This window comes from Anoplopoma fimbria, chromosome 9, assembly GCF_027596085.1.
Source record: "Anoplopoma fimbria isolate UVic2021 breed Golden Eagle Sablefish chromosome 9, Afim_UVic_2022, whole genome shotgun sequence".
In the NCBI taxonomy this organism is placed as follows: Eukaryota; Metazoa; Chordata; class Actinopteri; order Perciformes; family Anoplopomatidae; genus Anoplopoma; species Anoplopoma fimbria.
Window position 1 is genome coordinate 1,342,160 of NC_072457.1, and position 18,734 is coordinate 1,360,893.

General features: G+C 42.5%; 1 protein-coding gene across 2 annotated transcripts in view; it reads right to left on the reverse strand.

Moving 5' to 3' along the window:
* Positions 1-16,567, reverse strand: part of mgat3b (beta-1,4-mannosyl-glycoprotein 4-beta-N-acetylglucosaminyltransferase b) — a 59,952-nt gene extending 43,385 nt beyond the window's left edge. The window contains exon 1 of one of the 2 annotated variants that reach the window (XM_054605215.1): positions 16,503-16,567. The gene's annotated coding sequence lies outside the window, so the exon portion shown is untranslated. Of the gene's footprint in view, positions 1-10,013; positions 10,128-16,502 lie in introns of those variants that run through there. The other variant, XM_054605214.1, reaches the window with a different exon arrangement.
* Between the last annotated feature and the right edge of the window lie 2,167 nt (positions 16,568-18,734).

The window sequence follows — 18,734 nt, forward strand, 5'->3', positions numbered from 1 at the left end:
GCTGAACTCCCTGACGTATTCGAGAGCATTTATGCTTTTGTTCCTTTTCAGTTTCTTTGTGAACTTCACAAAAGTTGTGAAAAAACAAAATAAACATTGATTAAAAAAAAGGAAAGTCCTCCGTTTTGTGTCTATCGTCCTCCTCAAAGCCTCAAACCATGATGGTGCCTTTGGACACGTTGCTGGAATAACAGATGCTTCCTCTGCATGTCGGCAGTAAAACAATTATAAAATGCTGAATTTTAACTGCACAACAGCTGCTTGTAAAGACAAGAAGATCAGCAACTCCTGTAATCTGTTATCCATGATGAATTATCCTGGTAGTCGATCAGTTATCAAGGACACATCGTGACTGCTAAGACCCAATCAAGTAGCAAACGTCTCCATTTTAGGTGCTCTAAAACTTCGGAATAGTGTGAACGCTAACCTTAAACGTAGCGAAATATATCCATTTTAGAACAGAAATGTAGCAGTGTGGATGTAGCCTTAGAAATAGTAGAGGGTAGGGAGAGAAACACTGTGACGCCGGACTCCTGTCCCTCACAAACAGCAGCAGTATGTGGAGTGAGTTTCCTCCACCCACACATGAAGCCCAGCAGAACTCAGTCTGACCTGCCAGGACAGAAATCCATACTTCATCATCACAACCACTGGCCCCTCAAGACCCCGAGTCTGTGTGTGAGATGATATTATTGAGTGGGACTATAGCTGCATTGACTACAACATGACCAAAGAGTGGCAGTATACCATCTCAAGCACAATAACCCAAAGTCCATCGTCTCCGTGTTACGAGAAAATTGCTTAGATAGCTATCTTTACAGGCCGGCAGACGGACCTTAAGAAAGGCCAAGGTTAGAACACAAGACACTAAATGCTGCTGTAAAAGCACGAGGACATATAAAGTGAAGAGGTGTGGGCGTGGTCAACAGTGAGCAACTAATAAATCACTTCTTAACAATAAAAGCCTGACCTTTGAACCCGCCGACAGCATGGACAATCATGTTTCCAACATTTGCCAAAACTACACCGTTTATCTTAACGAGAAGCTGTAAAAACATAATTATGGTCAGTTCTTGATCTTTTGCTTTATCCATTCAATTCTGAGCTCCTCAACACAACTAGGAAGCCATGATTGATTCACCTGAGACCAACAGTCAGGTTACAAAAAATCTTTGAAACTTCGACTGACCTGCATGCTGCTGAACAGCTCAATATACAGTATACAGTACAATAACAATTGTGGCAACTTGGAAAAATGTTGCATATACATATAGATTCCTTTGTTTGACAATTTTTGTCAAAGAAATTCAACTTGCGTCTTTTTCTTTTTTATGATTCATGTCATTATAACTGTGTTATTCTGCACAAAAGACATCTTATCGTTCTCTCTTCTTGTAGGAATAATTCTGTTTCCATAGAGGTGCAGGACTTTTGTATTTCAGTGAAAATCAAAGCCACAGAGAGAAAAATGTGACAGGAGCAAAACTGCTTTGGGGTTCGGAGGAAGTTCTAATGTTATAATGATGACGGACACATGCAACAATAACATCAGAGAGGCCATAAAGATAGTAAATCAAAGCAATAAAGTGGAAGTTCAAGGAGAAACCTTTCTGATATCCACAAACTCAACGTATACTACAGCTCGTATGATAACTTACAAAAAGTTAACCCTCGTTTTTTGTGTCAACATGTCAATTTACGCTCCTTTTATGCATAAAGTCCTTTCAAAATAAACTTCAGTCTTCACAGGAAACAACTCCGTGAGGTTAAGAAAACAAAACTACTTGGTTAAGTTTAGGAAAAGATTGTTGTTTGGGTTCAAAAAAATACGTAAGTGCCGTAATTGAACTGCGTCTTTATACTTCCTGGTTCATGATAACATGGATAAAATACAAAATCAGTATGAGAGCAGCCTGACAAACTGGACCTCTCAAGTGTTTAAGACATGATTCTCTGAAATAACAGAGGACGAGCTATTAATAGCTGCAGAGGCTCAAAGTGTCATCAAAATCTGTTTCATCAGCTCAGCCGTCATTCAAACGTCTCATTTTCTGTCCTTGTATGTGAACTTGTTCTGTGTGCAGTCTGCAGCGCCGTGTGAGCTCCTCAGAGTCAAAGTAGAGCAGCACAGCGTTACCTTTCATGTGCTGAGCTCTGGGATGATATTTTTATCTCTGCAGCTCGTCCTGGTGACAGCAGGTTTGTGACGGGGGGGGGGGCATCAAACGCCCTCCGACTGGCTAATGAGCCCAAAGTTTCTGATCCCGCGTCGTCTTTAAACGCAACACAGGCTCTGCAGAATGCGTGGGCCGAGGAGGGGGAGGGGGTTTGTGATGAAGGTGTTTACGTGTTTACGGTGTGTGTGTGTGTGTGTGTGTGTGTGTGTGTGTGTGTGTGTGTGTATAAAAAGTGTGTAGGCGGAGATGAACCGAGATGGAGAACTCTACTGGAAGCCTAACAAGTCAAGTGAAAAAAATGTACACTGCATGAGAGAGAGAGATATGAAAAAAAAAAAGAGGAAAGAGATGTTTGACTGTGTGTCAGAGTGTCTCTCCAGGAAGAGTGTGAGCACAGCCAGGAGCCTAGCAGTGTGTGTGTGTGTGTGTGTGTGTGTGTGTGTGTGTGTGTGTGTGTGTGTGTGTGTGTGTGTGTGTGTGTGTGTGTGTGTGTGTGCCTACAGATGCCAGATCAGAGGTGGAACACGATTTAATTCTCTCCCAGCAGCAGACGGCTGTGCTCGGTCGTTCGTAACCTGTTGGTGGGGTTAGCGAGCACGGCGCCGCTTTTGGACATCCTGGAGCCGGCAGAGATTACACACACACACCCATATACACACACACACACACCCATATACACCCATATACACACACACACACCCATATACACACACACACACACCCCTAAACACACACAGCTGTAATCATGGGTGGATTAAGAGACAGCGGGCCTCTGTTCAAAGAACTCATCACCTCCAGACTCAGACTTTGTGACGCTTTTTCCTCTTTTTGTTTGTGTTTTGCGTCTCTTTGTAGTCTTTATGCAACCTTTAGTGTGTTTTTGTATCTTTGTGGTAGTTCTGTGTCTCTTTGTGGAGGGGAGGCCGATGAGTCCAACAGACTCTTTTAGCGAGTAGACCAAGTTTTTACTTTGTGAAACGAGAAGTCAACGTTCATTTATTTGTCATGTAACCCAAACAACAATCTTTTCCTAAACCTCACCAAGAAGGTTTGTTTTCTAAACCTAACATTGTTTTTTTTCGTGAAGACAGAAGTTTATTTTGCCTCTGCACTATACTTTTGCTCTGGTTTATGCTCTTAGATGCTTGTTTAAGAAAGGAGATGCACTGATGACTTCTGGTGACTAGTAGTTCTCTTGAATACCTATGTTGAATACACTTCCTGTAAGTCGCTTTGGATAAAAGCGTCTGCTAAATGACTGTAATGTAATGTAATGTAATGTATTTTGAAAAGACTATGCATGAAATTGTCAAGTTGACAGGACAAATGATGAGTAACTTTTCTTAATTATCATACGAACCGTTTTCTGAGGGTGTTCATTCAGATGTTTTTTCCACGTAACTTTTGTTATTAGTTAAGGTACTTTCATGGTTATTTTAAACCTCATGACAATCTTTTTCCTAAACCTAACTAAGTAGGTGTGTTGCCGTAATCTAACAGAGTTTCCTGTAAAGACGGAGAGTTTATTTTGAAAAGACCATATGCCATGAAATGTACAGAAATTGAAACGTGTTGCTGGACTGGAAAATGTACGTTGCCCACGGAGCAGACGATTGTGGAAACAGCCGCAAATGCTGCAAATATATGGTTCTGTGCAGTGATGCATCTTGGAGAAGTAAAATAAAAGGTTTAAAATCACTTGTTTTCTTTGTGTTTTTCCGTGTAAAATTACATAATTAACGTTGCCAAACATACCTTAATCATGTATTGTTATAGAGGAAAGTCTACTTTGCCATCATTTAGATCCACTCCGTCCTATATAGAAAACAAGGTTTTTAAGCTAAAGACACTGATTCTCAGATGGTTGAGTTCACTGGCTGCAGGATATCAGACGTCTGCATCCCTCTGCTTACAACAACAAGCCTGGTTTGTGCTCATTTCCTGCAGACTTACATTCTCACTTCTTAGAATAAATGAAATATGTTTAATTTGGAATAAAGACAGTTTGGTTTTTAAAACAGCACAAAGAGAGAGGAATGAATAAACAGATTAAGGCCACGTCCACACTGACCCGTTTTCAAATGAATCCGCATATCTTTTTCTGCGTTTGCTCCCAGCGTCCACACTACACGGCGTTTTAGGCCACCGAAAACGAATACGTTTGAAAACGCTCCCGAGGACGGAGAAGTTTGAAAACGCTGAGTTTTCCTGATAGTGTGGATGACTGAAAACGAAGAAGTCCGAAAACGACGACGTAGGCACCGGCGTTCGCTACGTGATTGGCTCTTAGCAGTCATGACGTGTCGTCCCCTGATTCGTCCCCCTCACCATGTGACCCCTTTCTGTAAGAGAACAACAACAACAGCCTTGATACCGATCGACTAGCAGGTTCATTCAACATAGACGTTCAAACATGTAGGGACCTAGGACCCAGGGGAGCACAGGTCACCCATGGCAACCCGGAGGGGGTTCAGGTTCTTTGGCTTCAGCTGGAATCAGCTGTTATTGGAGCGATTAGAGGGGCGTGTCCAGCGGCGTTATCAGCCCTACAGAACGGACTAATGACGCACTGTTGACCAGATGTATGGACCCATCATCTAGTACACTTCCTTTAATGACTGTTCATTTACAGTACACGTGCTGTCTGTGTGGGAGAGACAGAGTTAGACCTGCAGTGTTGTAACTAAGCTTCTAAAAACTTCCACGAAATGTGTCTGTTTGAGTTTAAGGAGGAAGATTTTAGAGGAAGTTCTTAAGTATCAAGCACGACGAGTATCAAGAGTAGTGTAATGTATTATCTGTAACCAAGCAACCAATGCACGCGCATGCCCAGTGTAGTGAACAGTCACGTGATGTTCGTTTTCAGGGGAGCAAGTCTGGACGCACATCATTTCCAAAACGATGCTGAAACGCTGTGAGGACGGAGACCTGAAACCCCGTTTTCATTTGAAAACGAGTGAAAACGGGTTAATGTGGACGTGGCCTGAAACCTCCTTCATCTGATCGCAGCCTTTAACGTGTGGAATCAGAGCGCTTTGATCACAAGACGTCGGCTAAGTAAACCAAGTCTTTTGGAGGGAAAGCCATCAAAAACAGGATGCCGAGGAAGAGGAAGAGGAAGAGGCTGCTGGTCTCTGAGACGAGCCTCTCTGAGAAACCAGAAGAGACGTTTGAATCTGCATCTCGAGTCTCGATGTAATGAACGAGCTGCGTGAGAGGCAGCGAAGGAGAGCGAGGCTGGAGGAGAGGTGACAAAACACCAACGTGAAGGTGTGGAGCTGCTGCCTGTGACGGCTCCGTAATGAGGGAAGAGCATGGCTGCTCGTCATCATCAGAGGCGGCGCGAGAGGTTTTCTGCCGACTCGGAAGAAATTTATATGCAAAACCGAGACGACTATCTGAGCAATATGATTAAAATATTGCAGATTTTATGACGGTGACTGATGATGTAGAGCTTCCTTTGATTTATGGGGGAAAGACAGAAGAACAGCAGGGCCAGAAGCTTGTTTACAGTGTTTATGCTAAGCTAACCGGCTAGCCAAAATCTGCTATCCCGATATAGAACATTTTATATCTCAATAACAATATAAATCACAATATAGATTTATACGATATATGTGATTTTTGATATGAAACAGCATGTTTTCTGGTAGTTCAATAAATAAATGATACAGATAAAATAACCACATGGAGAAGCTATTTCTTTTAAACTCCTGTGTAAATTAAATACTATTTTCTAATTTTATTAAGAACTTTTGTGCAAAATGTTTCACAGTCTCAAGTGAAATTATAAAGAAAATAGAAATGTATTTCCAGCTAAATGTTTCCATGCATTGCATACAAACATGCAAGCAGTTTAATCAGATGAGAAATTGGAGGTAGCATGTGCTTCTTATCAATTAAGACGACGTAATCAAGATATATCGATCAATGATTTCATCAGGAGACCATTCTATTGGAAGACCAGAAATATTCCTGCTTCATATTCACAGAAGAAGATGAATAAACATGTTTCCATTAAAATGTCAGACTATTCCTTTAAAGGCCAAATGTTATGAGGACAGTGGCTTAACATGGAGCTATTTTAATTTCATTTCATTGTTCTTTTGTCATAAAACCAGTTTGTTTTATTCTCATGTTTCTTCTGCTTTGTCTACTATGTTTTCTTCACTACATGTTTTTGTATGAAAGATATTGTCTGGTATTTACACGTCACGCCAATAAAGCAAACTGAAAGTTAAATAGACAGAGAGAGAGAGAGAGAGAGAGAGAGGGGGAGGGAGAATTCTCATGGGAGTGTTCTTAATCAAATCTGACAAAAGGACTGAGCTGTAGTTGGGGGGCTCAGGTGGATCTCCAGAGTCCAGACTCTCTCTCAGACACGTGGCTCATAACATCCCTCCATCTTTCTCCTGCAGCTAACTCGTCTCCCTGCTCTCTCCATTATTCATTCATGCGTCCTCCTACAGACCCTTTATCAACAATGAATACACCAGAAAAGAACACATATTGAATGTATCTGGTGGAGAAACACAGAGTTTAATGTCACACCAGAGGAGCATTAAGAGAAAAACTGATCAACTCTGTTTTCTGTGTTCATGAACAGAACATCAAACACCAGGACAGGTTCTAAAAATCTGTTCTGCTGTGCAAAATAATCTAATTTAGGGAGTAAAACATACCTAAATCATGTATTTTGGACATAGAGAAAATGCCTATTTTTTGTGGATTTTTGCATGTGGCTTATTTAAAATGTTTTAGCCCCATTTCCAACAAACCAAAGTTTGTCTTTAAACGTCTCTGATTCACAGTTAGCTTCCTTAATTTGATGAATAATTTCTTTGTGTGTTCTTCTGTGTAAATTAACCTAATTAAGGTTGTAAAACAAACCTTAATCACGTATTTTCAGTCTACTATCATTTACATCCACTCCGTCCTATTTTTAACTATTTTCAAAGGTTTGTAAACTACAGTCACTGATTCTCAGATGGTTTCTTTAATGTCATAGAGACATATTAATGTTGGATTTGGAAAAACTGTCTTTCTCTGGAGTTCACACGCTGCAGGATATCAGACGTCTGCATCCCTCTGCTGAGAACAAACTGACATTACTTACATTCTCACCTCATAGAATAATTCAATAGGTTTGAATTATGAATGGAAATAAAAACGAGGGTTCAGTTTCTCCATGACAGGAGTTTAAAAGATGGACCCCACAAACAACCATAGGCGCTTTAACCAGTGAACCTCGTTGCTCGTAGCGACGGCAGCTGTTTAAACATGTGGGTATCCTCATAAAAAAGCCTGCATTCATTTCTAAATATCTGTGTTTATTTTCAACCAAACATTTATGTTAGTAACTACGAGCAACCGCGAATACATTCAGCTGAGAGTCACCAGTTAACACGGTCACTGGTTAAACTGGAACACCTGTCCTTCTGCAAACACTCGTGATCTGGAGTCTGAAGAGCGAGAGTCGATTCTGACAACCGAACATGAAACAACCAGATGTTTACACATTAAAACATATTTTATCTTTAAATGTCCCTCCTGAACGGCTTCACCTCAACTCCGATGCGCACAACATCCATAAGCATGGATACAACTGTGTTCAGCCCCACTCAAAAGCCCAAAAGCACACACACACACACACACACACACACACACACACACACACACACACACACACACACACACACACACACACACACACACACACACACACACACACACACACACACACACACACCCGTCTCTCAGCATCAGCATCACTGTGGAGTGAAAAAGGCCAGCCTCCCCGTGAGACGTGGTCTTTGTTGATGTTGATGTTGTTGTTTTGAAACCTGGGGATTCTGGGACGTCGGCTTTCGGGGGCCGGTCGTTGCCGGAGTCAAGTGAGACAAACCGCCGTCCTCCCGCTGCAAACACAATGAAGTGTGTAAACTTCCTGCTTCCTCCTCCCAGCTCTCATTGGTTTCCCCTCTCTGCCCTCCAATGCTACAGATCCGCTCTGTGCAAACTGAAAACCACGCTGCCGCTTTCATCAAAAAGAGCTGCTTCACACACACACACACACACACACACACACACACACTCACACACACACACACACACACACACACACACACACACACACACACACACAAATAACTAGCTCTACCTGCCGTGCATCTGTAAACAGTAGTGATCCCACTGAGCATGCTCCTGAGCGGTGACTTGTTTCATTACATTTTGCATTACATTACATTACATTACATTACATTACAGTCATTTAGCAGACGCTTTTATCCAAAGCGACTTACAGGAAGTGTATTCAACATAGGTATTCAAGAGAACTACTAGTCACCAGAAGTCATAAGTGCATCTCCTTTCTTAAACAAGCATCTTAAAGCATAAACCAGAGCAAAAGTACAGTGCAGAGGCAAATTACTACGAAAACAATAATTGCAACAGACTAATACGAATACAATAAACTACTACGAATAGGATAAGTGCAGTAAACAAATACGAATTCAATAAGAATTCAAGAGTTTCACACTCTCACAGCTTCAGCCTGCTGCCGAGGCTCTGACGGAGGGAACGCTCGAGGGCCACAGACGCAAACGTAGTCCTTCATTTGTGCTGAAGCTGCACCCGACTGCCTATCAGGGATCAGAACCCTCAAACCCACCTGGGACCCTGGATCAATACCTGGGCCCTAAGGAGCGACCGGGGGGGAAACGCTCTTTGTGGGACATTCTGAATATTAGACACATGGATTAAAGTCCTGACATGAAATGTTAAAACAACAACAACAGTAGTTCTGACTCTTTGTGGTAGTTTTGCATCCATCTGTAGCTGTTTTCTATCTGGTTGCATTTTCTTTACGTCTCTTTGTGGTAGTTTTGCGTCTCTTTGGAGCCGTTTTGTGTCTTGTTTTGGTTGTTTTGTATCTATGTGTGGTTTCTTTACGTCTCTTAGTTGTTGTTTTGTATCTTTTTGTAGCTATTTTGTTCCTCTTTGTGGTAGTTCTGCATCTATCTGAGGTTGTTTTGTACACATTTGTAGCAGTTTTCTATCTCGTTTCAGTTTCTTTACGTCTCTTTGGGTAGTTTTTGTGTCTTGTTTTGGTTGCTTTCCGTGTCTTTGTGGTTGTTTTGTATCTCTGTGGTGACTTCGCGGCTCTTAGTTGTTTCTGTGTGTCTCTTTGTAGCTGTTTAGTATGTCTTTGTGGTCGTTTTGTATCCATCCATTTGTTTTCGTCTCTCTGAAGTTGTTTTGTATCTTGTTTTGGTTTCTTTACGTCTCTTAGTTGTTGTTTTGTATCTTTTTGTAGCTATTTTGTTCCTCTTTGTGGTAGTTCTGCATCTATCTGAGGTTGTTTCGTACACATTTGTAGCAGTTTTCTATCTCGTTTCAGTTTCTTTACGTCTCTTTGTGGTCGCTTCGTGTCTCCTTTTAGGGACATGTTACCTCCTGATGTCTCAGCTGGTCCGTTCATAATCCTCTCATGTTTCCTGTGAACTCTCTTATCAGAATAAAGATCTGACACATCTCTGTCCAACAAACATCTCCACAACTCCATCAACCACACACACACACACACACACACACACACACACACACACACACACACACACACACACACACACACACACACCTCCCCCATTACATTGCAGTCTTGAACTGTACGTGCAATGGCAGGGGGGTTTCACGTCACCAAGCTTGCTGCCCCTCCCTCCACCTCCCCCACCACCACCACCACCACTCTCTCCCCTCCATATCCCGGAATAAAACACACACACACACACACACACACACACACACACACACACACACACACACATCTCGTCTTACCCATCTGAGCCTGGTGTCGGTTGTCTTTCAGAGGTCCATGGTGGAGGTGTTTCTGCTCAGATGCCGCTATGCCATCGTGTCGGTGATAACCTCTCTCTCTCTCTCTCTCTCTCTCTCTCTCTCTCTCTCTCTCTCTCTCTCTCTCTCTCTCTCTCTCTCTCTCTCTCTCTCTCTCTCTCTCTCTCTCTCCCTACAGTCATCTCTGCTCCTGGTTTTTTATCCACAGAATCGGTGCAGGACCTGGAGGCGGATCCCGTCGGTGCTGATGGTCCTGATGCTGCTGATGCTGGTGATGATGATGATGATGATGATGGTGGTGATGGTGGTCCAGCCTCCTCCGGTGTCTCCTCCTCAGCAGGAGGTTCCGTCCTCAGCAGATGTAGAGAGAATAGATGAGGAGGAGGAGGAGGAGGAGGAGGAGGAGGAGTGCTGCTCGGCGGTGCGTAAAGGCGCAGAGGAGGATGGAGATGGAGAGATGAGGGGGTCGGTGGGGGGAGGTGGAGGAGGAGGAGGTGGTGGTGGTGGTGTTCTCCTCTCTGCCGTCCTATTCGACGTTTTCTGTCGTGTTTACGAGCCGCTGTCTCCTCCTCTTCTCTCTCCTCCTCCTCCTCCTCCTCCTCCTGCGCTCCGTGTGACGCCTTTTCCGCTCCAAGAACACAAGACCCCCCTCTCTCTCTCTCTCTCTCTCTCTCTCTATGTCTCTCTCTGTCTCTCTCTCTCTCTCCGTTACTTCTCCTTCATCATCTTCATCCTCCTCTTCTATCGGCGGTCGGACGTGTTGCGAGTGTGAGAGAGAGAGCAAGTGAAATAAAACGGAGGCGATGGAGGGGAGGAGCCCAGAGAGAGAGAGAGAGACAGAGAGAGAGAGAGAGAGAGAGCTCCTCCCCTTATACCGGAGGGGGGTAATGGAGAGAGGGAGGGAGGGGGAGAGAGAGAGAGAGAGAGAGAGACATAGAGAGAGAGAGAGAGAGAGAAAGAGACAGAGAGAGAGAGAGAGATAGAGAGAGACATAGAGAGAGAGACAGAAAGAGAGAGAGCATCCTCCCCTTATACCGAGAGAGGGGGGAGAGACATATAGAGAGAGAGAGAGAGAGAGAGGGGGAGACATAGAGAAAGAGACAGAGAGACAGAAGAGAGACATAGAGAGACATAGAGAGAGAGAGAGAGAGAGACATACATAGAGAGAGAGAGAGAGAGAGAGAGAGAGAGACAGAGAGACATAGAGACATAGAGAGAGAGAGACATAGAGAGACATAGAGAGAGAGAGAGACATAGAGAGAGAGAGAGACATAGAGAGAGAGAGAGAGAGAGAGAGAGACATAGAGAGAGAGAGAGACATAGAGAGACATAGACATAGAGAGAGACAGAGACATAGAGAGAGAGAGAGAGACATAGAGAGAGAGAGAGAGACATAGAGAGAGAGAGAGAGAGATAGAGAGAGAGAGACATAGAGAGAGAGACATAGAGAGACATAGAGAGAGAGACATAGAGAGACATAGATAGATAGAGAGACATAGAGAGACATAGAGAGAGAGAGACATAGAGAGAGAGAGAGACATAGAGAGAGAGATAGAGAGAGAGAGAGACATAGAGAGAGAGAGAGACATAGAGAGAGAGAGAGAGACATAGAGAGACATAGAGAGAGAGAGAGACATAGAGAGAGAGAGAGAGAGAGAGAGAGACATAGAGAGACATAGAGAGAGAGAGACATAGAGAGACATAGAGAGACAGAGAGACATAGAGAGAGAGATAGAGAGAGAGAGAGATAGAGAGACATAGATAGAGAGAGAGACATAGAGACATAGAGAGACATAGAGAGACATAGAGATAGAGGGTGGTTGGTGGTGAACCTGCAGAGGAGCCGTTATTAGTCGTTGTTAGTCGTTGTTATCTGTTGTTATCTGTTGTTGTCAGACTCTCCTCTGAACCCAAAACAAGTTCTGCAAAAACTGAAATGAAAGAAATAATAAACTATATCTGTGACGTCATCGGAGCCCCCGTGAGGCTGTGACGCTCATTACACCATGTGACGTATGAGACTCTTTTATTATGACCACTGGGTTCATTATCTGTTCTTATATTTATAGTTTATTTATGCAGATCTGATTATTGGTGAGAGGAGATGATAACATATTAATACGCATAAAACAAAGTGATTTATTAAACATATATGTCCACTAAACGGTTATTAAAGCACATATTTGATTTATAGGTGAGTCCCGTTGGATGTTTGGTTGAGTTGGTTTGTCTTTTTTTTTTTAAGTAGGTTCCCAGAATAAAGAAAATAAAACATTTAGGAAACACTGAGCAGGTGTAAGAGAGTGACGTTTGGCCAGAGGGCGACTAAAAGGCGCCGGCCTTCCATTACATTTATCTTTTTTAATAGACAACTTAATATTATGAACACATAAATATCACTTATTTAAATCATGAAGTCCTAAAAGTTGTAAAATGCACTAATAGTTGAATCCAGTTATGTGAACAATAAAGAGGCTGAACCAGGAGGCAACATGCTTCCTGTGTTAAAGCTGCATTCTCTCTCCTGTCCACCAGGGGGCGACTCCTCTGGTTGTATAGAAGTCTATGAGAAAATGACTCTACTTCTCTCTTGATTTATTCCCTCAGTAAACATTGTAAACATGAGTTTATGGTCTCAATCTCTAGTTTCAAGTCTTCTTCAATACAGCATGATGTTCATTTAGTAAATGATGCTCCATTTAGAGTCAAACAGACCATAAAGCAGGGGATGCTTTAGGGCGGGGCTACACACTGATTGACAGGTCCACACCAGAGACGTATACGGCGTCTCTACGTCACTCCTCCTCAGTCCATATATGGTCACTTCCTGTTCACTGGTTGTAAAAAACAACATGGAGGGACTTGAACAGCGGTCTCCTGAGTGAAGGTTTGTTTCTTTGACAGCGTAACAGCTGACTCCACAGAACTCCACAGCTAAATAAAATGAATGAATGTGTTCGGCGTCAGCGATCCGGATCCTTTCAGAAGCTCCTCAGACGCAGACGTTCTGGGAGTCCTCAGAGTCTGACCGTGAGTGGAGTCAGACCTGTGTTGTGTCTTCAGCGTGATGCTTGTCATCATTCGTGGCGTATCGATGTCAGAAGCATTAATAGCTCTCGCTCATTAGACAACGAGGCTTTTAAAGGAGCACTCAAACAGACCTGAGAGGAACGACAGCCTGCATCACGAGGCCTGTTGACTTTGTGGCACGCAGATGATAAGAATATGTGAAAACATTAACGATATTGAGCTCATGGTTTGGGATTTGTTTGAGGCCGAGCATCAGGCTACCGTGTCTCTCCTCTCAGCAGCTCAGCAGAGACACACCATGGCCGATGATCTGCTTCCTATTCATCCAGTGTCTGTTTTACAGTAAATACATCTTCATCTTCAGACTCGCATAACGCTGCCTTTTAAAAAAAATATCTAATATTAATATCAGTCTGTCAGCTCGTCCAGTGAGACACAAGAAGAAGTTAGTGAGAGCAAAACCTGCAGACTCAGTAAAAAACCTACAACATGAGGTGAAAAAGTGTGTTTTTGAGTGTTTATTAGAAACAAAAAAGATGTTGAGTTTGTACAGTTTAACAGTATTTTACAGACTAATGCCAACATTTATTTATACTTACTATAGTTAAACTTTGTTAGTTTTAGACCACAATAAATAAATAAATGAATAGGGATAGCTGGGCATCCTACTAGCGATACCTACAACACATATTGCACTGTTCCTCATAGATATAGATGGATAAAACTCAGATCTCTCGTCCTTCATGTGAAACTAGAAGTCAACGTTGATTTATTTGTTACGTTACTTGTGCATTCAGTGAAGACACTACTTTAGTTATTTTGACCCAAACGAGGATCTCTTCCTAACCCTCAATAAGTCGTTTTGTTGTCTAAACCTAACTGAGCTGTTTCCTGTGAAGAGGGAAGTTTATTTTGAAAAGACTTCTTGCACCTAACAAGCAGAAATTGCAGAAAACACGAAAGATTTGCACTAACTTTTCACAAGAATTCATTCGAACCGTTGTATGAGGAGACGTTGCCTTATCGGTGCGTAAATGATACCTTCATTTAAAATAAATAAATAATTAAATTGCTCAGTGTGTTTGTGTTAAATATACAACAATGCCTGCGTTAATATTTGGCCGGCTGAGGCAACGAGCTGACAGTAGTTTAGCTCTGCAGGGTTTTCTGACGCTGCAGAGCTGAAACATTTAATCGAAAAAACTCCAACAGGCCTCCAGAACCTCCAGAACCTGCAGAACCTGCAGAACCTGCAGAACCTGCAGAACCTGCAGAAACTGCATACCAACTCTATCATTGATATTTACTGCCTCACAGGGTTTGTTCACAGCAGCATTGTGAACATTTCTGAAGTCAAACCAGATGATACTGTGGTTGCAAATGAGCTGACGAACATTTGTGACTCCAAACGTTTCATTTAGAAACTGTATCTGGTCCAGAAACTACAAAATAAAACCAAAGCAGAGGAGAATGAATCCGACACCACCATCCTGACAAAAGTAAATACGGACAGAAGAAACTGAACACTTCAAACCTTTTATGCTACAAAAAAAATATCAAATTTAAAACGGATTATTGCAGACTGGCACCAAACAGCTTCTGTCTCCACGTATGAAACCCTAACTGCTCTGGAAGAAGGTTTTCAAGGTTCCAGGATGTTTGAGTTTGGACACACACACACACGCACACGCACACACACACACACACACACACACACACACACACACGCAGAATGTCAGGTATTCAGCCGCAGAGCCTCCTCAGATGACTCAGATATGCTGCTCATGGTGAAGACAAACTGAAACGTGACTGTCGGCCACAGGGTTCACCGCCAGGACCGCAGAACTTCTCCTCAGATAAAATACCAGAAATGACGAGACACAAATGTGGAGTCGGACTGAACCACGAGGACGGTTAGAGAGACGAGGAGGTGGTTGTTGAGAAAGAGAATAGAATATAATACTCTGTGTTTTATCAGGACGATGACTGAACAACGACGGCTGGAGATCATGAGAAACATGGAGTCCTGTTTGGACGATGAACTAGTTTGTCTGAGTGAACCATAAACCCGTGGTGCGTCAGTGGCGCTTTAAATATATATTTGGTTATGATTGGCCACTACGCTTAGTTAAGCATGGAGACGGGGAACAGTAATTAATAAATAAATAATAAATTCACCCATCATAACACATCACTGCTCCCTGTGACAAGGACAACAAAACAGTCCTGCTTGCAAAACACCTGGAAACACAAAACAGTGATTTTAATACTTTGGGTTTTTTGAACGGATTTCCTCCCCAAAAAAAGATTAAAGTGTAACATTATCCCAACAACTGCATAATAATGAAAAATGAAAAAAAATACAGTAGGTAAGGGGCTGAAAAATGAAACCACGGCCACTTCTGTTTGCGAAAGCCTCGATGCAACGTCGACAGAAATGATGAAAGCTAGCTACGTAGCTTTGGAGCGTAGCGATGTGACACGGGGCCCTGAATACTGTGATACTCAGTATTCTCATTTGGTGTTTATTCCTTTAAAAACACATCGATAATAAGGATGAAATAAATACAAACGTGCATAACTCCCAAACAGTTTTCACCACAATGTTTGTGCCATAACAGCCCTGACACATGCAGCTGACCGACATGTGACAGAACGGCAGGAAGGAAACGTAGCGTTGTGATATTTTTCACTTGTCGACCAAAAATACAGCAAGATGCAACAAACAACCTCATATTTAACTTTTAAAAACAACATTAAACGTTAAAGAGTATTTCTGTAAAATACTGGACTATTCTTTTTTTACACAAACTTTCTGCTTTTGTAATAAATATGTTATTAGATGTCATGTGATTTGCTTTTTAGTGTAATGATCTTATTTTTTTTTAATGACCATTTATTTTCCAAATAAAATCACATATCCATCTAAGAAATTATTGGTATAAGTATTCTTAAATTGTAACAAAAAGTACGTGTATTTACCATCCTTACTAACTGTTTTATCCCAAAAATGTAAACTACTCCTTTTACAAAATGTAACACGTTTCCGCCATTTTTCTAATTCATCAAACGGTTGTCATGACCAGCAGGAAGCTTTGTGGTTGCGTTCAAAAGGCAGCAGATTAATGCTGAAAATGCATGAATAACTTCCTGTTTCTGTGAAATATAACTGTAGAATATCTAAAAGGTCCTTTTGTTGGATATGAACAAATGTTTTCCTGTATTTTTGGACTCGTGATTCTCTCCACCACATCTCATTACGCACAAGCTGCATGTTAAAAGAACAAACCCACTCCAGTGGTGACAAGGCGAGACTTTACTGACACTTGACGGCACAAAAAGCTCACAGGATTCCTCCTCCACGACCAGAGAGGTGGCATCTGCTCACACGCGGATCATCTGAGGTCGGTGAACATTAATAATGAAGTCTTGTTTATTTACCTGTCAGATCTTCTTCCACTCTTTTATTCCAGCATGGAGTGATCCAGGTTAACAACACACTGCTGCTGCCAGGTGACACTGAGGAGCCATCAGAAGGTGACAAGAGGCAGGTGAGCTGGCTGAACATTCCAGCCTCAAACACAGCGGCTATAACGACCTCATTGGTTGTGACGGCATCGTGAACACACCCACGGAGCTGCAGGTCCATGCTGGTGTGTGGCTGATGCCCTGAGTAATAAACAAGAGGTTAGAATCTAATCATTGACAGTTACTTCCTGTCTTCCTTTTTGTTCACGCTTCTTGTTTTTCATCTGCTCCGCCTGCAGGAAGAACACGATCGGAGGAGCGATTGAGTATCCTGCCCAATGTCTAAAACCGCTTGGCGTCACGCCAGATGAGCCTGGACGCTTCAGGTTACAGAGCGCTACGTTTGTCAACCGTTTAGGTGCCAATAATCCAATAGTGAGAATCAGAGGCACACAGGCTGTGACTTGAAGAAACTGTGGTGACAACAGGAGGAAATGTAGCTCCACATTGCCATCTGATGGACGGACTGACGGAGGAGCTTTGTTTTTAAAGTCTATTTGGAGGAAAAAACAAGGTTCAAAGACAAAGAAAACTTTTCATTTCTGAGTTTATCCCTTGGTGTCATCGGAGGGAAAAGTGTAAAAACAGGGGCCCATCATCGTGCAGAGGCCTGTTATAATAGTGTGCACTGGGGCCCATCATCATAAAAAGGGGCCTGTCATTGTGCAATAAGGCCCGCCATAACAGCGTCCACAGGGGCCCATCATCGTGCTCTCAGATCTGTCAAAATAGCGTACACTTGGACCCGTTATACTAGCGTGCACCGGGGCCCGTCAACGTGCACTGGGGCCTGTCATAATAGTGTCCACGGTGGCCGGTAATTGTGCACCAAGGCCCTTCAGAATAGCATGCACCATGGCCCAGCATCGTGCACTAGGGCCCATCTTAATAGCGTCCACAAGGGCCCATCATCCTGCTCTAAGGACCGTCATAATACCAACCAAAGGGGCCAGTTATTGTGCACAGGGGCCCGTCATCATACACTGGAGTTCCTCATCATACACTGGGGCCCATCATAATAGTGTACACAAGGGCCTGTCATTATAGCCACCACAGGGGCCCGTAATCTTGCACGAGGGCCAATCATAATTTTGTACACTGGGGCATGTCATAGCAGCATCCAGAGGGGCCCTTGAGCAAGGCACCAAACCCCCCCCCCAAAAAACAGAAAACACAGAGCAGCTACTCTCATGGTTGTCATCAATAAACAAGCTTATAATTTACAACCTTTTATGAAGCATAAAAACTGTTCTGGAGTCAGCCGGGCTCAGCCTCCCATCCTTCACCTGAGACTTTTCATTTCACTTCACTTTCTACAAGTTAATTGAAGCCACTTTTCAAAAATGAGGCCACGGCCTCAGCAGGAGGAAAACACCAATTACCCCGATAACGAGCCGCTAGGAACCGAGTCTGCTCCCACACCAACCAGCTCTGAGCCGCACTACAGCTCACACTGATCATATCAGGGGTTTAATGTGAAATTATTTTTCTCACCAATTATTACTTTATGTGTGCGTTTCTAATCAGCTCCCTGGTTAAGCCAATTATGGTTTCATAACAGTGTGAAGTTAATTCAGAGAATGAGATTAACTGCTGGCGTCCAACAGGAAAAAAGGCTGCATGGTGACAAAACAAATACATATTAATTCATATAGAGTCACTAACCAGCTGACAGCATTCAATGCTATTTAATATTCATAAGTCCAGCAGTCTGAAAATGTTTCTTTGAGAAGAGACTCTACAGGTGAATAGGGTAAAAAAACAACTAATAGATATCAACATGAAACTTCACCAGTTGATTACTGACATTAAGACAAATGTGTTATGTAGTACAAGTTTTCTGAAATGTTATGTTTAAATATGCAAATGAGGCGTTATCTAATGGTAACTTTTGGTGAATTTAGGAGAAATCTACAGACGCAAAAAGATAAAAGTAGTAAATGAAATGTTTTCTTTCCACTAGTCAGAGAGAAGACGCGTTATGGAAGCAAAATAGAACAAAAAAAACAAAAACTGATTTCTTTACAAACAGTCACCTTAATACACCAGAGCACTCTGCATATTTGGACATCACTCTTTTGGTAGCATATGTAACATTAAACAGAAAAACCTCCTTTAGAAAAGAGAAGTACAAGGAACGTCAAA